The sequence below is a fragment of the Dromaius novaehollandiae genome, chromosome 4 (genome assembly GCF_036370855.1).
Source record: "Dromaius novaehollandiae isolate bDroNov1 chromosome 4, bDroNov1.hap1, whole genome shotgun sequence".
Classification (NCBI taxonomy): Eukaryota; Metazoa; Chordata; class Aves; order Casuariiformes; family Dromaiidae; genus Dromaius; species Dromaius novaehollandiae.
Window position 1 is genome coordinate 65409818 of NC_088101.1, and position 12551 is coordinate 65422368.

The following is a 12551-nucleotide window of genomic DNA, read 5'->3' on the forward strand; positions in this document are numbered from 1 at the left end:
ATTAAAAGGTTAAAAAGAAGATTAAAAGATTAAAAACAGGAATAATTTTAATGCCAGTGTACAGAAGGAGAGAAAATCAAAGAAGTCATATTTCACTCTTTAGTTATATTAAAAGCATGATTAGTAAAAATAAATCATAAATGTAATACAGTAGGACTGTATTAAGGATTTGACTAGAAATTGAGTGGCATACTAAACTGAAATAAATAAGTTGCTGCATTCAATATAAATAAAACATAGGCATGATAAAAATAGGTAGATATTCTGATCTTGAACATAATCTTCAATAAAAGCATATTATGAATTAGTGGGCACATTCCTAATGGACTTCTTCAGGAATAAATATTATATGATATTGAAATGCTATTTAAAAATTTCATCAATGCTATAGAATGTTCATCAGTACACTAATATGTTCTGTGTATGACAAATAGCAGTTATGCAGAGAAATTCAAATCAAGTGATAATCTGAATCCTTTAAAACTAACACTGTTCTAATGCCAACAATTGTAAAGATAAATTCAAAGTCAGTCAAACAAGTTCTAACTTGTACGTTGTAAGGGATTGTAAATTAGAAAATGAGTACATTGAGAAGGACTGAGGGGCATAGTGGACAACGCAGCACGAACCTCGTATGCTAAGGTATCAAAAAGGCCTAGATCTATAAAAACAGATAAATGAGGTAAGAGAAATGTAGAAATTAAATTGTTAGAGTGATGAAGGGATGCATCATCCAAGTCCAATAAATACATTTCAGAAAAGACATTAAAATTGTGCAACCAAGATACATGTAAACTATATAGAAAATTGAAAATTCCTGATATTGAGATTGATCAGCAACTCGGATTGCCAAGAAATCTGAGAAATAATAAACTGCATTGTATTAAGTACCCAGTCTAGAAATAAAAGACAGGCAAGGTATGGTTAGACCTGTTGGGAAAATTTTTACTTGAAAGCTTTATAAAGAAAAGATCATAGTATCATAGGATAATTTAGTTTAGGCGGGACCTTTGGAAGTCTCTAGTCCAATCACTCGTTCAAAACAGAGTCAGCTGTTACTCAGGGTTTGATCAAGCTGGGTCCTGAAAAACTCCGAGGACGGAGACTGCACAGCCTCTCTGGGCAGCCTGTTCCAGTTCTTGACTGTCCTCTTGGAGCAAATGTTTATCCTTATATCTATGTGGATCCTCTCTTGTTTCAGCTTATGCCTGTTGTCTGTCATCCTCCCATAATGCACCATTGTGAAGAGCCTGGCTGTGTTGTCTAGGTGACCTTCCTGTAGCTAGTGGTGTGGCTGCTGCTAGGTCACCCCAAAGCTGTCTCTTCTCCAGGCTGAATGAGGGCAGCTCCTTCAGCCTCTCCTCACAAGGCAAGCGCTCCAGGCTTGTTACTGGATCACCTGTTGGACTTCTGCTGAACTTGCTGCAGTTTATCAGCGTGTCTTGTATTGGGAGGCCCAGATGCGACATGTGACCTCTCAAGTGTTGACGAGAGAGGGATAATCACTGAATTTCCCGGCTGTTGTCCTGTTAGTGCTTCTGCCAGGGCACACTGCTGAGTCATGCCCAGCTTGCCACCGCAGCACCCCAGGCCCATCTCAGCAGAACTGCTCCCCAGTCACCCAGGCCCCAGCCTGGGTCGTTGCAGGGGGTTCTTCCTTCCCAGGTGCAGGACTTGGCATTTGTGTTCATAGAATTTTGTAAGGTTCCTGCAGGCCCATTCCTCTAGCCTGTCCAGGTCTCTCTGGATGGCCAGCCCAAGCATATCTTCTGCTCTCTGCAGTTTGGTGTTACCTGCAAACTTGATGAGCAAGCTTCATCACCTCTTCTAAGTCATCGACAAAGACATTAAACAGAACAGGTCCCAGGACATACCCCTGCATTACTTCCTTGCATTACTGCATCACTGGCTTCCAGGTAGAGAATGACCCATTAAACACTACCCTCTGAACATGATCATCCAATCAGTTTTTTACCAGTCTGGCTGTCCATACATCCAGACTGTAATGTCCTAACTGGACACAAGACTATTTTGGAAGACAGTATTCAAACTTTGTTAAAACAGAGGTAAATGACATCCACTGCTCTACCATCATCCACAAATGCAGCCATTTTATTGTAGAAGGCAATCAGGTTAGTCAGGCATGATTTTCCTGGGTAGATCCATGCTGACTGTTCCCAGTCACCTATTTCTCTTTCATGTACCAGAAATGTGCTCCAGGAGCACATTTCCTGGGGACTGAAGAGAGGCTGACTGATGTGTAGTTCTCCAGGCTGACCTTTTGGTCTTTTTTGAAGATGAGTGTAACATCTGCCTTTTTCCATTTGTCAAGGATGTCCCCTGATCTCCAAGACCTTTCAAATAGGACAAAGAGTGGATTTCTGAAAATATCCATTTATGTTGGAAAGTGACTCTAGTGTATGCTTCCTTCACTTTAGGGATTCATATTCTTTATGCTTCTCAGCCTTGCTGCTTCATCATATTGTTGAGGACACTAGATTTGTAGGTTTTAGTCTTCTCGATTACACAATAAAAGAGCAGGCTGCTGAAATCCCGGGCTTAAAGGACCTTTTTCTATTGGGAATTTAACCAGATAAGATGCTTCTAGATCAAGGCTTCAGGGTTTCTGGTTTTCCAGGGTCATTTGCTATATTGACAGAGAACACTGCCAGCATTAGGCCAAGCTTGATGCAACATGTAGCATACAATAAACTCTTAGAAATAGATGCAAATAAATCTAATAACATAAGATGGCTGTATATTGAATATATATGATTTTAAACAAAACTATGATTTCTTTTAAGCTTTTAAAAATTATTTCCCATAAAATTCTGAATTTATTGTAAGGAATTTGTAGTAAATTCAAATTCTGAGTTTGCTCTCTATATTTTGTATTTCATTTAATACATCTTATGTACATCTAATCGACATTCATCTCTTTTTTTCACCAGCTATTGGCATAATGTAGCCAGTTCTAAAACTTTCCCAACAGTTTGTGCCAGAAGCACTGCTTGGTCAGCCTTAGGCAGTAGTTATTCATAGCCAAGATAATTCATCTCGCCCACTTCACGATACGTACATCATATGCTTAGTCTCCTACCCTGAGGCCATGATAGCCAATTCAACTGAGAATTTAAATTTCCTTGCATGAAAGAGCTGACAATCGAAGTCTAGTTCTCCTCATTTGTTTTCCTTCATCTGTAATTATTATTGCCCAGAGAGCTGTAATTTGATCACAATGAATTGCATCTAAATCTAATACTGTATATCAGGCTTTCCCCATAATTTCAGCATTTCTTGTCCACATTAATATTTCAGAAATGGGCTACTAAATGGGATACAGGAAAACCAAACTTTGCCAGGAGCAAACTGCAGAAAATGCTTGATAATAGACAAAGAAAGAATTTGGATAGTCATCTCTAGTAAATCCAAGTGCATAAGCAGAAGCTAGACATACTCTGACCACTCTGACCACCGAACGTAAAGGAAAACATACATTCCACAACCATCATTACAGTCAGTGAACACTGACCTTCTGCTACAGCTTGAGCCTTGTTCTGAGGGGTAAGATTTTCAGTTTCAGAAACTGCCAGAAAATCCTTATACCAATGGAGTTGAAAGTTTATGTTATTTTGAGGAGGACCAAAGTTACAGACTCTGCAATAATCACCCCAACTTTGCTAGTTGTTGAAGACACAGCCAGTGATGGTACTCAGCATGAATTTCCTTTGAAATGACTATTAATGCTTGATTGATTGTTTTGGCCCCCCTCTTGAAGGGAGACATTGAAAAATTGAAAAGGGTCTAACAGAGATGATTAGCATCCACCAAGATGATTAGACAGTTGAAGATCATGACATATGAAGAAAGGCTGAGGGAACTGGGTTTATTCAGCCTAGGGAAGAGAAGACGCATAGGGAAAACAATCATAGCTTTCCATTACTTAAAAGGGAATTACAGAGAAGATGGAGATACTCTTTACATCGCTGTATGGTGACAGGACAAGAAGCAATGGGCACAGGTTGCTTCAGGGGTAATTCTACTTGTATACAAGAAAAAAAATTCTTCACCATGAAAACAAATAAACACTGGAACATTTTGCCCAGAGAAGAGGTAGAATCTCCCTCACTGGAAATATTCAAGACTCAGTTTGGCAGGGCCCTGCATAACCTCATCTAAGACCAGATGATGTCTAAAGGTTCCTTCCAACCTATACTTTTCTATGATACTATGACTGTTCGTGAGAAAGAGTGGTTTTGGCATCGCTGTGTAAACATGAAACAGCTCTGAAAGATTTTGTAGATTGATGTAGTGTTTCCTTTAGATTTTTTGTTGCTCCCCAAAGTGTCATTAAAAATTCATCTTCACATAACTATGACGTTTAAATCATAGCAAGAATAATTTGAGCTGTGGGGAGGTAAGGGTTGGGACTTACTGAGCTGGTATACAAGGAAATGTGAAATCTTGGTTAAATTTAAAGAACATATTGCAAAGTTGTACTGGACAGCTACCACATTTCTGTATGGGATGTTGTTTCACACCTCTTAGTGTTATAGATCCAAACATTATATAAGGGGAAATGAGAACTGCTTTTTGAACAGAAATAGAAAAAATAGGGCTTGAGTGGAGCATAAGAAAAAGAAAAAAATGTCTCTTCTGTTTACAATTTATCTAAGGATTTTTCCCCAAGCTAGAGAACTCTTTGGCAGTAGAATACATCATCTAGGAACAATCTGTCTTGGACCCTAATCCCTTTTGCCCTCTCTAATGACAGGAAAGAGCTGACATAGCTGATTAAGCTACAGGTGAAGATTTTACAGGTGCAGATGAAGATTTTCTATTTCTGCAGCTTTAATGGACACTAGAATTGTTGTTTCAGGAGTTATAAATATCACATAATTTGAAGATCTACTAAGAAGGAGAGGTTCAAATGGGTAGCAAGAACAGAAATAAATTCTGTGGTCCTGATTCTCTCATTCAGCAATGGAGGAAAAGAAATGTTTTTTCTTTTTGTGAAGGATGGCTGGTTTCAACAAATGGGACAATTTGGACTTACATGACCCAGAAATATTGATCATAAGGGCCCCTTTGGCTTTGACCCGGAAATTTTGATCTTAAGAGGTCCTTTTGGCTTTCATCCTCCTACAGCATGTTACTCAGAAGAGAACAGCTTGAAATATGATCAGTTTCCAACATGTGAAAAGTATGGATAAACAACTTTGGTATTAGTATATTGCTTTGTTTTTATGTTGTTGATAGCTTTCTTTGTTTTCTGCTGCCTTGGGAGTAGTTAATTCATGTAAATTTTTACAGACCAAAAGAAGAAATTAAAACCCCTCCTAAAAGTTAAAGCAGGAAACAGAAGCAAGCCTAGATTCATTAGACATAACTTCAACCATCAGAAAATTAGGTTTCTAGTCTAAAAATCTTCATGTAAGTTTCTATGTTGCTGTTTATAATGATTCCTCTGGAACAATAGAACATGGCAAAGCTAAAAAGAGAAATTGAAGTGTGAGGAGGTATTGCTAGTGTTGAAATATTGCCATAATTTTAGTTCTATTGCTCAATTTAGTATTTAATATCTTTCAGAGTAATTTTTAAAAAGGTATTTCTCAAAGGCAACTTTTGAAAGCAATTTTGAACATTTTCGGTTTTGAGAATCCAGTTTCAGATGACTTGCAGGAAACCTGAATTTCAGTGATCTGGTGATTAATACTCCCTGAAAACCTTGGTCCCATTTGTCTCAGTCAGCTTTAAAAACTAAAGAACTCAGAGTCATATTTTAAAGGCATTTAAGCATGAATAGGTATCTGGTTGGATTTTCAGAGGGAGTCAAATGCCTAGGCACTTCTAAAAGTTCCCATAAGTCCTTTCTGCATCTAAATACTTGCTTGTAGAAATCAGTCTTCTGGAATCAGCAGCAAATTTTGAAAACAATACGTATATTTATGGTGTATCCTCATGTGTCTGTACCCACCCATTCTGTATACCCGGAGTAATGGCATTTATGCTTCTACTTTATAGGCTAGCTGTTGAAAAAACAAAAAACAAAACAAACTGTGACTGGAATTATGCATCCAACTTCAAGAATCTGCAAGGAAAAGGATTTGGTTTGGTCAGTTTTTCAGCATGTGGTAATTTCTGCAACAGTAAATGTTTGCCTATATTCTTTTAGCACAAATAATGTGATTATGTTAATTAGTTACACGGTCACAGAGAGCGCCTTCCATGTTGTGTTACAATTTGTCTCTTACTTGTAATGTTCAAAAGGTTAACTTCTGAAGACTTGTCATGGATACAGTAGCTACTTCTCTGAAAACGTAGAATAAACTTAACCAATTACAGCAATGTCCTTACCTTCTCTGAAAATCAGTCTGTTAAACCTATGAGGAATGTTTAAAATAAATGACTAGTGGGACATCAGCTTCAAGGAGAAGGGGTTTTCACTAATAAATGAAACATGATGAATATATTAGGAGATTTGAGTAACTTGAACTTGGGGCTAACATAATTAAGTATCTGTAATTAGGCTCTATATAAGTTTTGCTCACCCAGGGATATCCATGTTCAGAGGATCATTAACAAGTTTTGTTAATGCTTCTGTGGTTAATTCCTTTAACAGAGCAGCTTTTCTTTACTGAACCATTGTCAACTGAGGTACGAAGGCACACAGGGAGATACCAGAGCTCAAACTTGGTAAACAAGAGAGGGATCATAAATAATTCAAACTGTAAACTTTTCAAACTAAACTTTTTTATACTATCACTCTCAAAATTCTTACCTTTATGATAAGGATCTGCTAAGATCATCAGTTTTGTATTTTGTACAGAACACTATTTCTTAAATTGTGCAACAGAGCAAAATTTTTTTTAATAATGCATCAGTGATAAAAAAACACACAAAACTGTGAGTACTATAGACAGTTTAAAGTTTCATGACTGCATTGACTTCAGTGGAGCCATGCTGATTTATGCCAACTGGGGATCTGCCCCTTATGCTTAATATATGCTTTTAAAAATACTGTATTATTTCCTGCACTGGAAAAACAATAGATATATTTGATATTATTTAGATTTTCACCTTACATTTTTTTCACAAGAGAGTTTGAGTCTCAGACAGCACATAAGAAACCTTGGCACACATTAATATAGGGCCTAAAGTTAGAAAGCTAGGGAGATTTTACCCTCTCTCTTTGGCTCCCAAGAAAGCTTTTAAGCTTCAAAAAGAAGACATACTAAACAGATATAAAAAAGAAAAAAATGCTTTAAAAACAATTGCTTTTGTTTATAAACATTGGGGAGTTTTGATACCAAGGAGGTACTAAGAAGTAATGAGAGCAGGACCCAAACAAAAGTCCCTTGAACAGTAGTAGAAAACTGTGAGATGCATTGAAAGACAGACTTGGAGAAAATTAATAAAGCAAAAACAATTAAAGGCAATAAATGAAAAACCTTCAATTTGTTGTTATTTCTTAGCTTAAGTCTTTTATAGTTATATATTTTCCCACAATTAGGAAGAAAGTAAACATGAAATCTGAAAGTGGGTTCTATCCTGTAATCACATGCTTCATAATTCCCCACATACAGAGAGAGGAGTATCCACCTTGTAAAGCAGCCTAGCAACAGGGGTGCTTACCTTTTGTGCAAGGATAGTGCTGCCACAATAGGGAGCTTCAGTTACAAGGTTAACCCTGGAATTCATTTTGAAAACAGAAATATACAAACACTGAGAAAGAAACTGTCATTAAAAATTACTCATTTCCCTTAAACTGACATCTGTCGCTTTGAATGGTGAGAATTTTATTTTATGCAAGTAAAAATAGCCAGGTATCCAACACAGAGGCTTGTCAGATGCATCTTGTGATCTGCTGCATCATGGGAATGCTGAGAGCAAAGTTAGCCCCAGTCACAGTTAAAGGTTTTCTGAAGATTGCTATAACTTGTCTTTTTCTGCAATGGCTTCCTGAAGCACTTCACAATATCTGGGACATACAGATTCCCCCCCTCCACCGTGTCTCTTTCTAGCGTTGTCTCAGCCCAGAGCATTACCAACATCTTCGAGAATGATCACAGTTGTCCTCTATGGACCTCTAATGGTCCTCTATGCCAAGGGTTATTTTTCAGGATCTTTTGCACCATAATGTGTCGCTGCACATCTGTGAATGCTGACTGATGAAACGGGAGTATTCTGCAAGGCTTATGTTTTCATTTATATTTGAACAGTTTTGAAGCCCTGTGTTGTTTTTCCTGTTATTATGCATAGTGTATATCCTGCCTTGTGGAATAATTTCAAAAGCACAGATGTGGCCAAATGATTAACCAGATTTTAATAATCTGGCATCAAATATGTTTCTGTTAAGGTTAGTGTGGTGATACGATGTACTACATACTGCAATAAGCTACAGCATTTAAATAGTGCAGTAAAAATGATTCCTTCCGTCTGAAAAAAAGGTCAGGAATGAGGAATAGACTTTGGCATCAAGGTGACTTGAGTGATTGTTAATCTTTGCGGTTTAGTATCAACAGCACTTTTGCTTAATAACACAGCTAGCAATTAAATAATCAGCAAATCCTGCAACAGCTGAGAGAGCAGTTCCGTTCCATATAAGGATATGTAGTTCACCAATTCTTTTACTCTGCTTTCTCACCAGTTTACCATTCTTACCACCTTACTAGGTAGAATTAATTCCATTCTAATAATCTTCAAGCAGCCCAAAGTACAAAAAGTGATTTCTAGAGAAGTGGTTCATGATAGGTAAATTTTTGTAAGAGATGACATGACTTTCAACATCACAATGCTGGATCCAAAATAATAATGGTTCCAAAAAAATCTGAAAAGGAAGACCTTACCTCTGACATCATTTTTTTTGTCTTAATTACCTGCATAACTCTAATAAATAGAGAAAGTCCTAATGTACCCTAGTGAAAGTGAAAGCAGCATTAAATCAGGAACTTAAGTTACACTATCTTTGCAATGAAGGAAGGCAAAGATAGGTATCTCCTAACTCAGACTGGGTTGTAATGTGCAAACTAGACATAAATGCTGATATCTTTTCAACCGTTTCCAATTTCTATTTGTTACCCTCATTACCTTTGCTAATAAGAACCACTGTGATGAAGATGAAAATATATCAGAAATTTTTAAACATTTCAGTTGAGCACCCCAAAGAAATTTTGTATTTATATCAAAAGGATGGGTGTTTAATCCTACTATTGCAACATCTTAGTGATTCGTGGATATACCTGCTTTATTTTCTTGCTTTATAAAAGATCTTTAAATTGTGTAGATCTTTAAATCTCATGTCCTAAATGTGTAATTATCCACAAGTTTTGTGGAAACTGCATTTCATGATGAGATTTTCACCTGGCTATCCTCCATATATACAGAGAGCATTCTGATTATGCAAGTCATAAAAAGTCCAAAGACATGAATGATGTTCTGTTGATCTACCCCAGACCATGATCTCTTCCATCATCTGGGTGCTATTATGAGACAGAAATGTGTATCTAACTGAGTATATTTGATAACAGTAGCTGAAAACTGAACCCTGAATCATCTGATGATCATGACATAACTGGACCTTAAAATATAATAGCATGGCTTTTGTAAAGAACAGTCATGTTTTACTCTTCTGCATGAGTGTTTTGAAAATTTGAATTCTCTTAACTACTATTTTGTTTACTGTCCTGGGAGAAACAAAATCCTATAACTAGCTAATAAACTATAACATATGCAACTAAATAAGCTAAAACATCAGTAATCAATTTCTTTTCAGTAAAATGTAAGCTGTTTTCATCAAGAGACCCCAAATGTATATTTCTTCTTATGTAGTTTTGGGTTGAAGTATTATCAACAACTGTAGGTAATATAGAAGGCAGGGAAAACCTTTTTCAAAAACTCCAGCTCCCAGTTTGTCAAAGCATTTTTTTTTTCCAATCTGGTTAACTATGACAGAGGATTTTTTAAGAGATTGGGTCCACATAAGCTCATAGGATGTGATATATAGCAGCTTCTGTGCACACACGATCTGATGGCTTCCACTTCTATTCAGAAGGTTTACAGCCCTAGAATCCAGAACTTCTATTGAAAACTCCATTTACAAGTTTAAATAGAAGGTTTATCTCATGTTAAGCCATGGATAACACATATTGTTCTGTATTATGTTGTAAATATCCATTACAAATCATAACTAAAACCATGGAATATTATAGATTTTAATGCTAGTGCAACAACTAAAAATATGACAAGTAATCAGGTTCAGCACATTCTAGGTACAGTGTATATGAGCTATTTGCATATAGTCTGAGTTTCTGATTATCTGACTGTCCTCATCTATCAGTTTTATTACATAGAGTTTTATATACAGACAAACATAGAATGCTGAATTAGCAAATATATTTAAATAAATTTCTGAAGGGCTGAACTTCGAAGTATTTAAAATACTGAAAATCTTTTTGTCAGAATAAATGAAGATATTTTAGATCTAATTTTATGTTGCAGTACGTAAACATTTTGATAGTCTTTTTGTTTGTTTGTTTGACCCTTTGTTGTCCATACTGTAAGCTTATATTCTTTTTGTTGTGCTGGAAGACATGTAAGTTAGTATAGTTCCTTCTTAGCAATTATGAATTTATAGCTTTTTTCCTTAAGACATGATTTGTATATGTTAAGAAGATAAAAGGAAGATCTGTGATACTTTTCCACACTGTTATGTGTGCCTGCTATGCCTTATCTACTAGCTTGGCTCTCCAACACAGTAGATACAATCCTGTCATTTAAATAACTACAGCTTTCCCCACTGATTTTTTTGAGGCCAGCTGTTGTACGCTCTTTGTCCAGAAGGAGAAAAGATGAGCCATTCTGCTAAAGAAAAACTTTTGAAATTTCTTTCATCTCTTACTCAGTATGAAAGATAATATAGAATTTTGCTTTTAGTTTTAGTAATGTTTAACCACCTCTACATGAATACTTGAAAATTCATCTACATATGAAAAGAAACATAATTGTGTTAATCTCATCTCTTCCCCCCTCTTTTAAGGCTAGTTTATTCATGTTCCTAACTTGTCTTTCTGAACGCTGAATCCATTTTCATCTTCTCATTGGAATTCTTTCCTTAAAGCATTTTATTTGGTAGAATCAACATAAACTTGCAGATAAGGAATAAGGATCTGTTCTTACTTTTTCCTATGACCTCATTATCTTTAGGGCTTTAGGACTGAAACAGGCAATACCTTTATTAGTCCATGGAGGAAATTTCTATAATTGATATTCTTATGAGGTAACTTTTATTTGAATTGAGTTGTAATGAACACTTGCACCTGCTGTGCTTGGCATAGGAAGTGCTGGAAAGTATAGTTTATGCATTGACTTTAGGACAAAGGACAAATTTTCTTTCTTCCTCTACTGTATTTCACCATGGTCCAGGCAGAAGAAATAACAAGGACTATTCTACTAAAGTAAATGTTTAAATACTGCTTCATAAGTCCAAGAGAGTCCAGGATCCTGAAGAAAACAGCTGTAAGTGGCTAAATATCCACAGATGTTTTGGGGTTTGCAGACAGAATCTCTCCAGCAAAAAAAAAAAAAAAAAAAAAAAAAAAAAAAAAAAAAAAACAAAGCAAAAAGGAAAGACCTGTATAAGAAATGCATACAATTTTCATGGGCCTTTGCCTAGTCTTCTGCATAAAGATGCAAGATTGTTAAAACTTCAAACACTGGTTACAAACTTATTTTTCACCTGTGAGGGACATGCTGTCTGTTTTTAAACTGATTAACATTCTTTAAAGAATATTCCCATTGTTCACTCCTTCTTAACTTAATAGTATTATTATTCAGCTAATATCCTTTGTATATGTGCAGCTGTTTTGAAGTCAGAAACTGAAACAGCTTTATAGTGAAAGCTTTTGAATATGTCAGTCTCTTTAGTTTATCAGAAAAGAGTATTGACTGATGGCTTGGTTACAGTGTATTAAATACATTCTCCATTACTAGGAGTCACTCTCCTGTAAGTATTTCCAGACTGTTATCAAGTTATATCCTAATCCTCTTTTGGATAAATGAAATAGACTGAGCTCATTTAGTTGTGCTAATCTTTAAGGAAGAAGTCTAAATTCATTTTAAAACAGTAAGTAGTATTCATATTTGTTAAAGAGCTTTGCACATTTTGTCTTTTCAGAAAAGATTATATAATTTAAGTACAAGAAAAATGTTATTCCAGCTTGGACAAAAAGGACACTGCCTTGTAATCACACTGACTTGTCAGTGATATCCCTATTTTAAATCATTTGTTATGTTTGAAAAGCTAAAATAATTAGAAATTTGTCTTCTGCTAAATGTTGATCATGTCTCAAGTGATGACAGGTGAGATCTATGATCCAAGAAGTACATGTTATTTGTCATTTACAAAACCAAATTCAGCAAGCCACTAGAACTTTTTTAGATAATTATTCTGGTGGAAATGTTTAAAAGAAAATACAGTCATGCCTTCCCTTGTTACTGAAACACGTTTCATTACTGAAAAAATTGCCTGCTCTTAAAAAAGTGCAGATTAT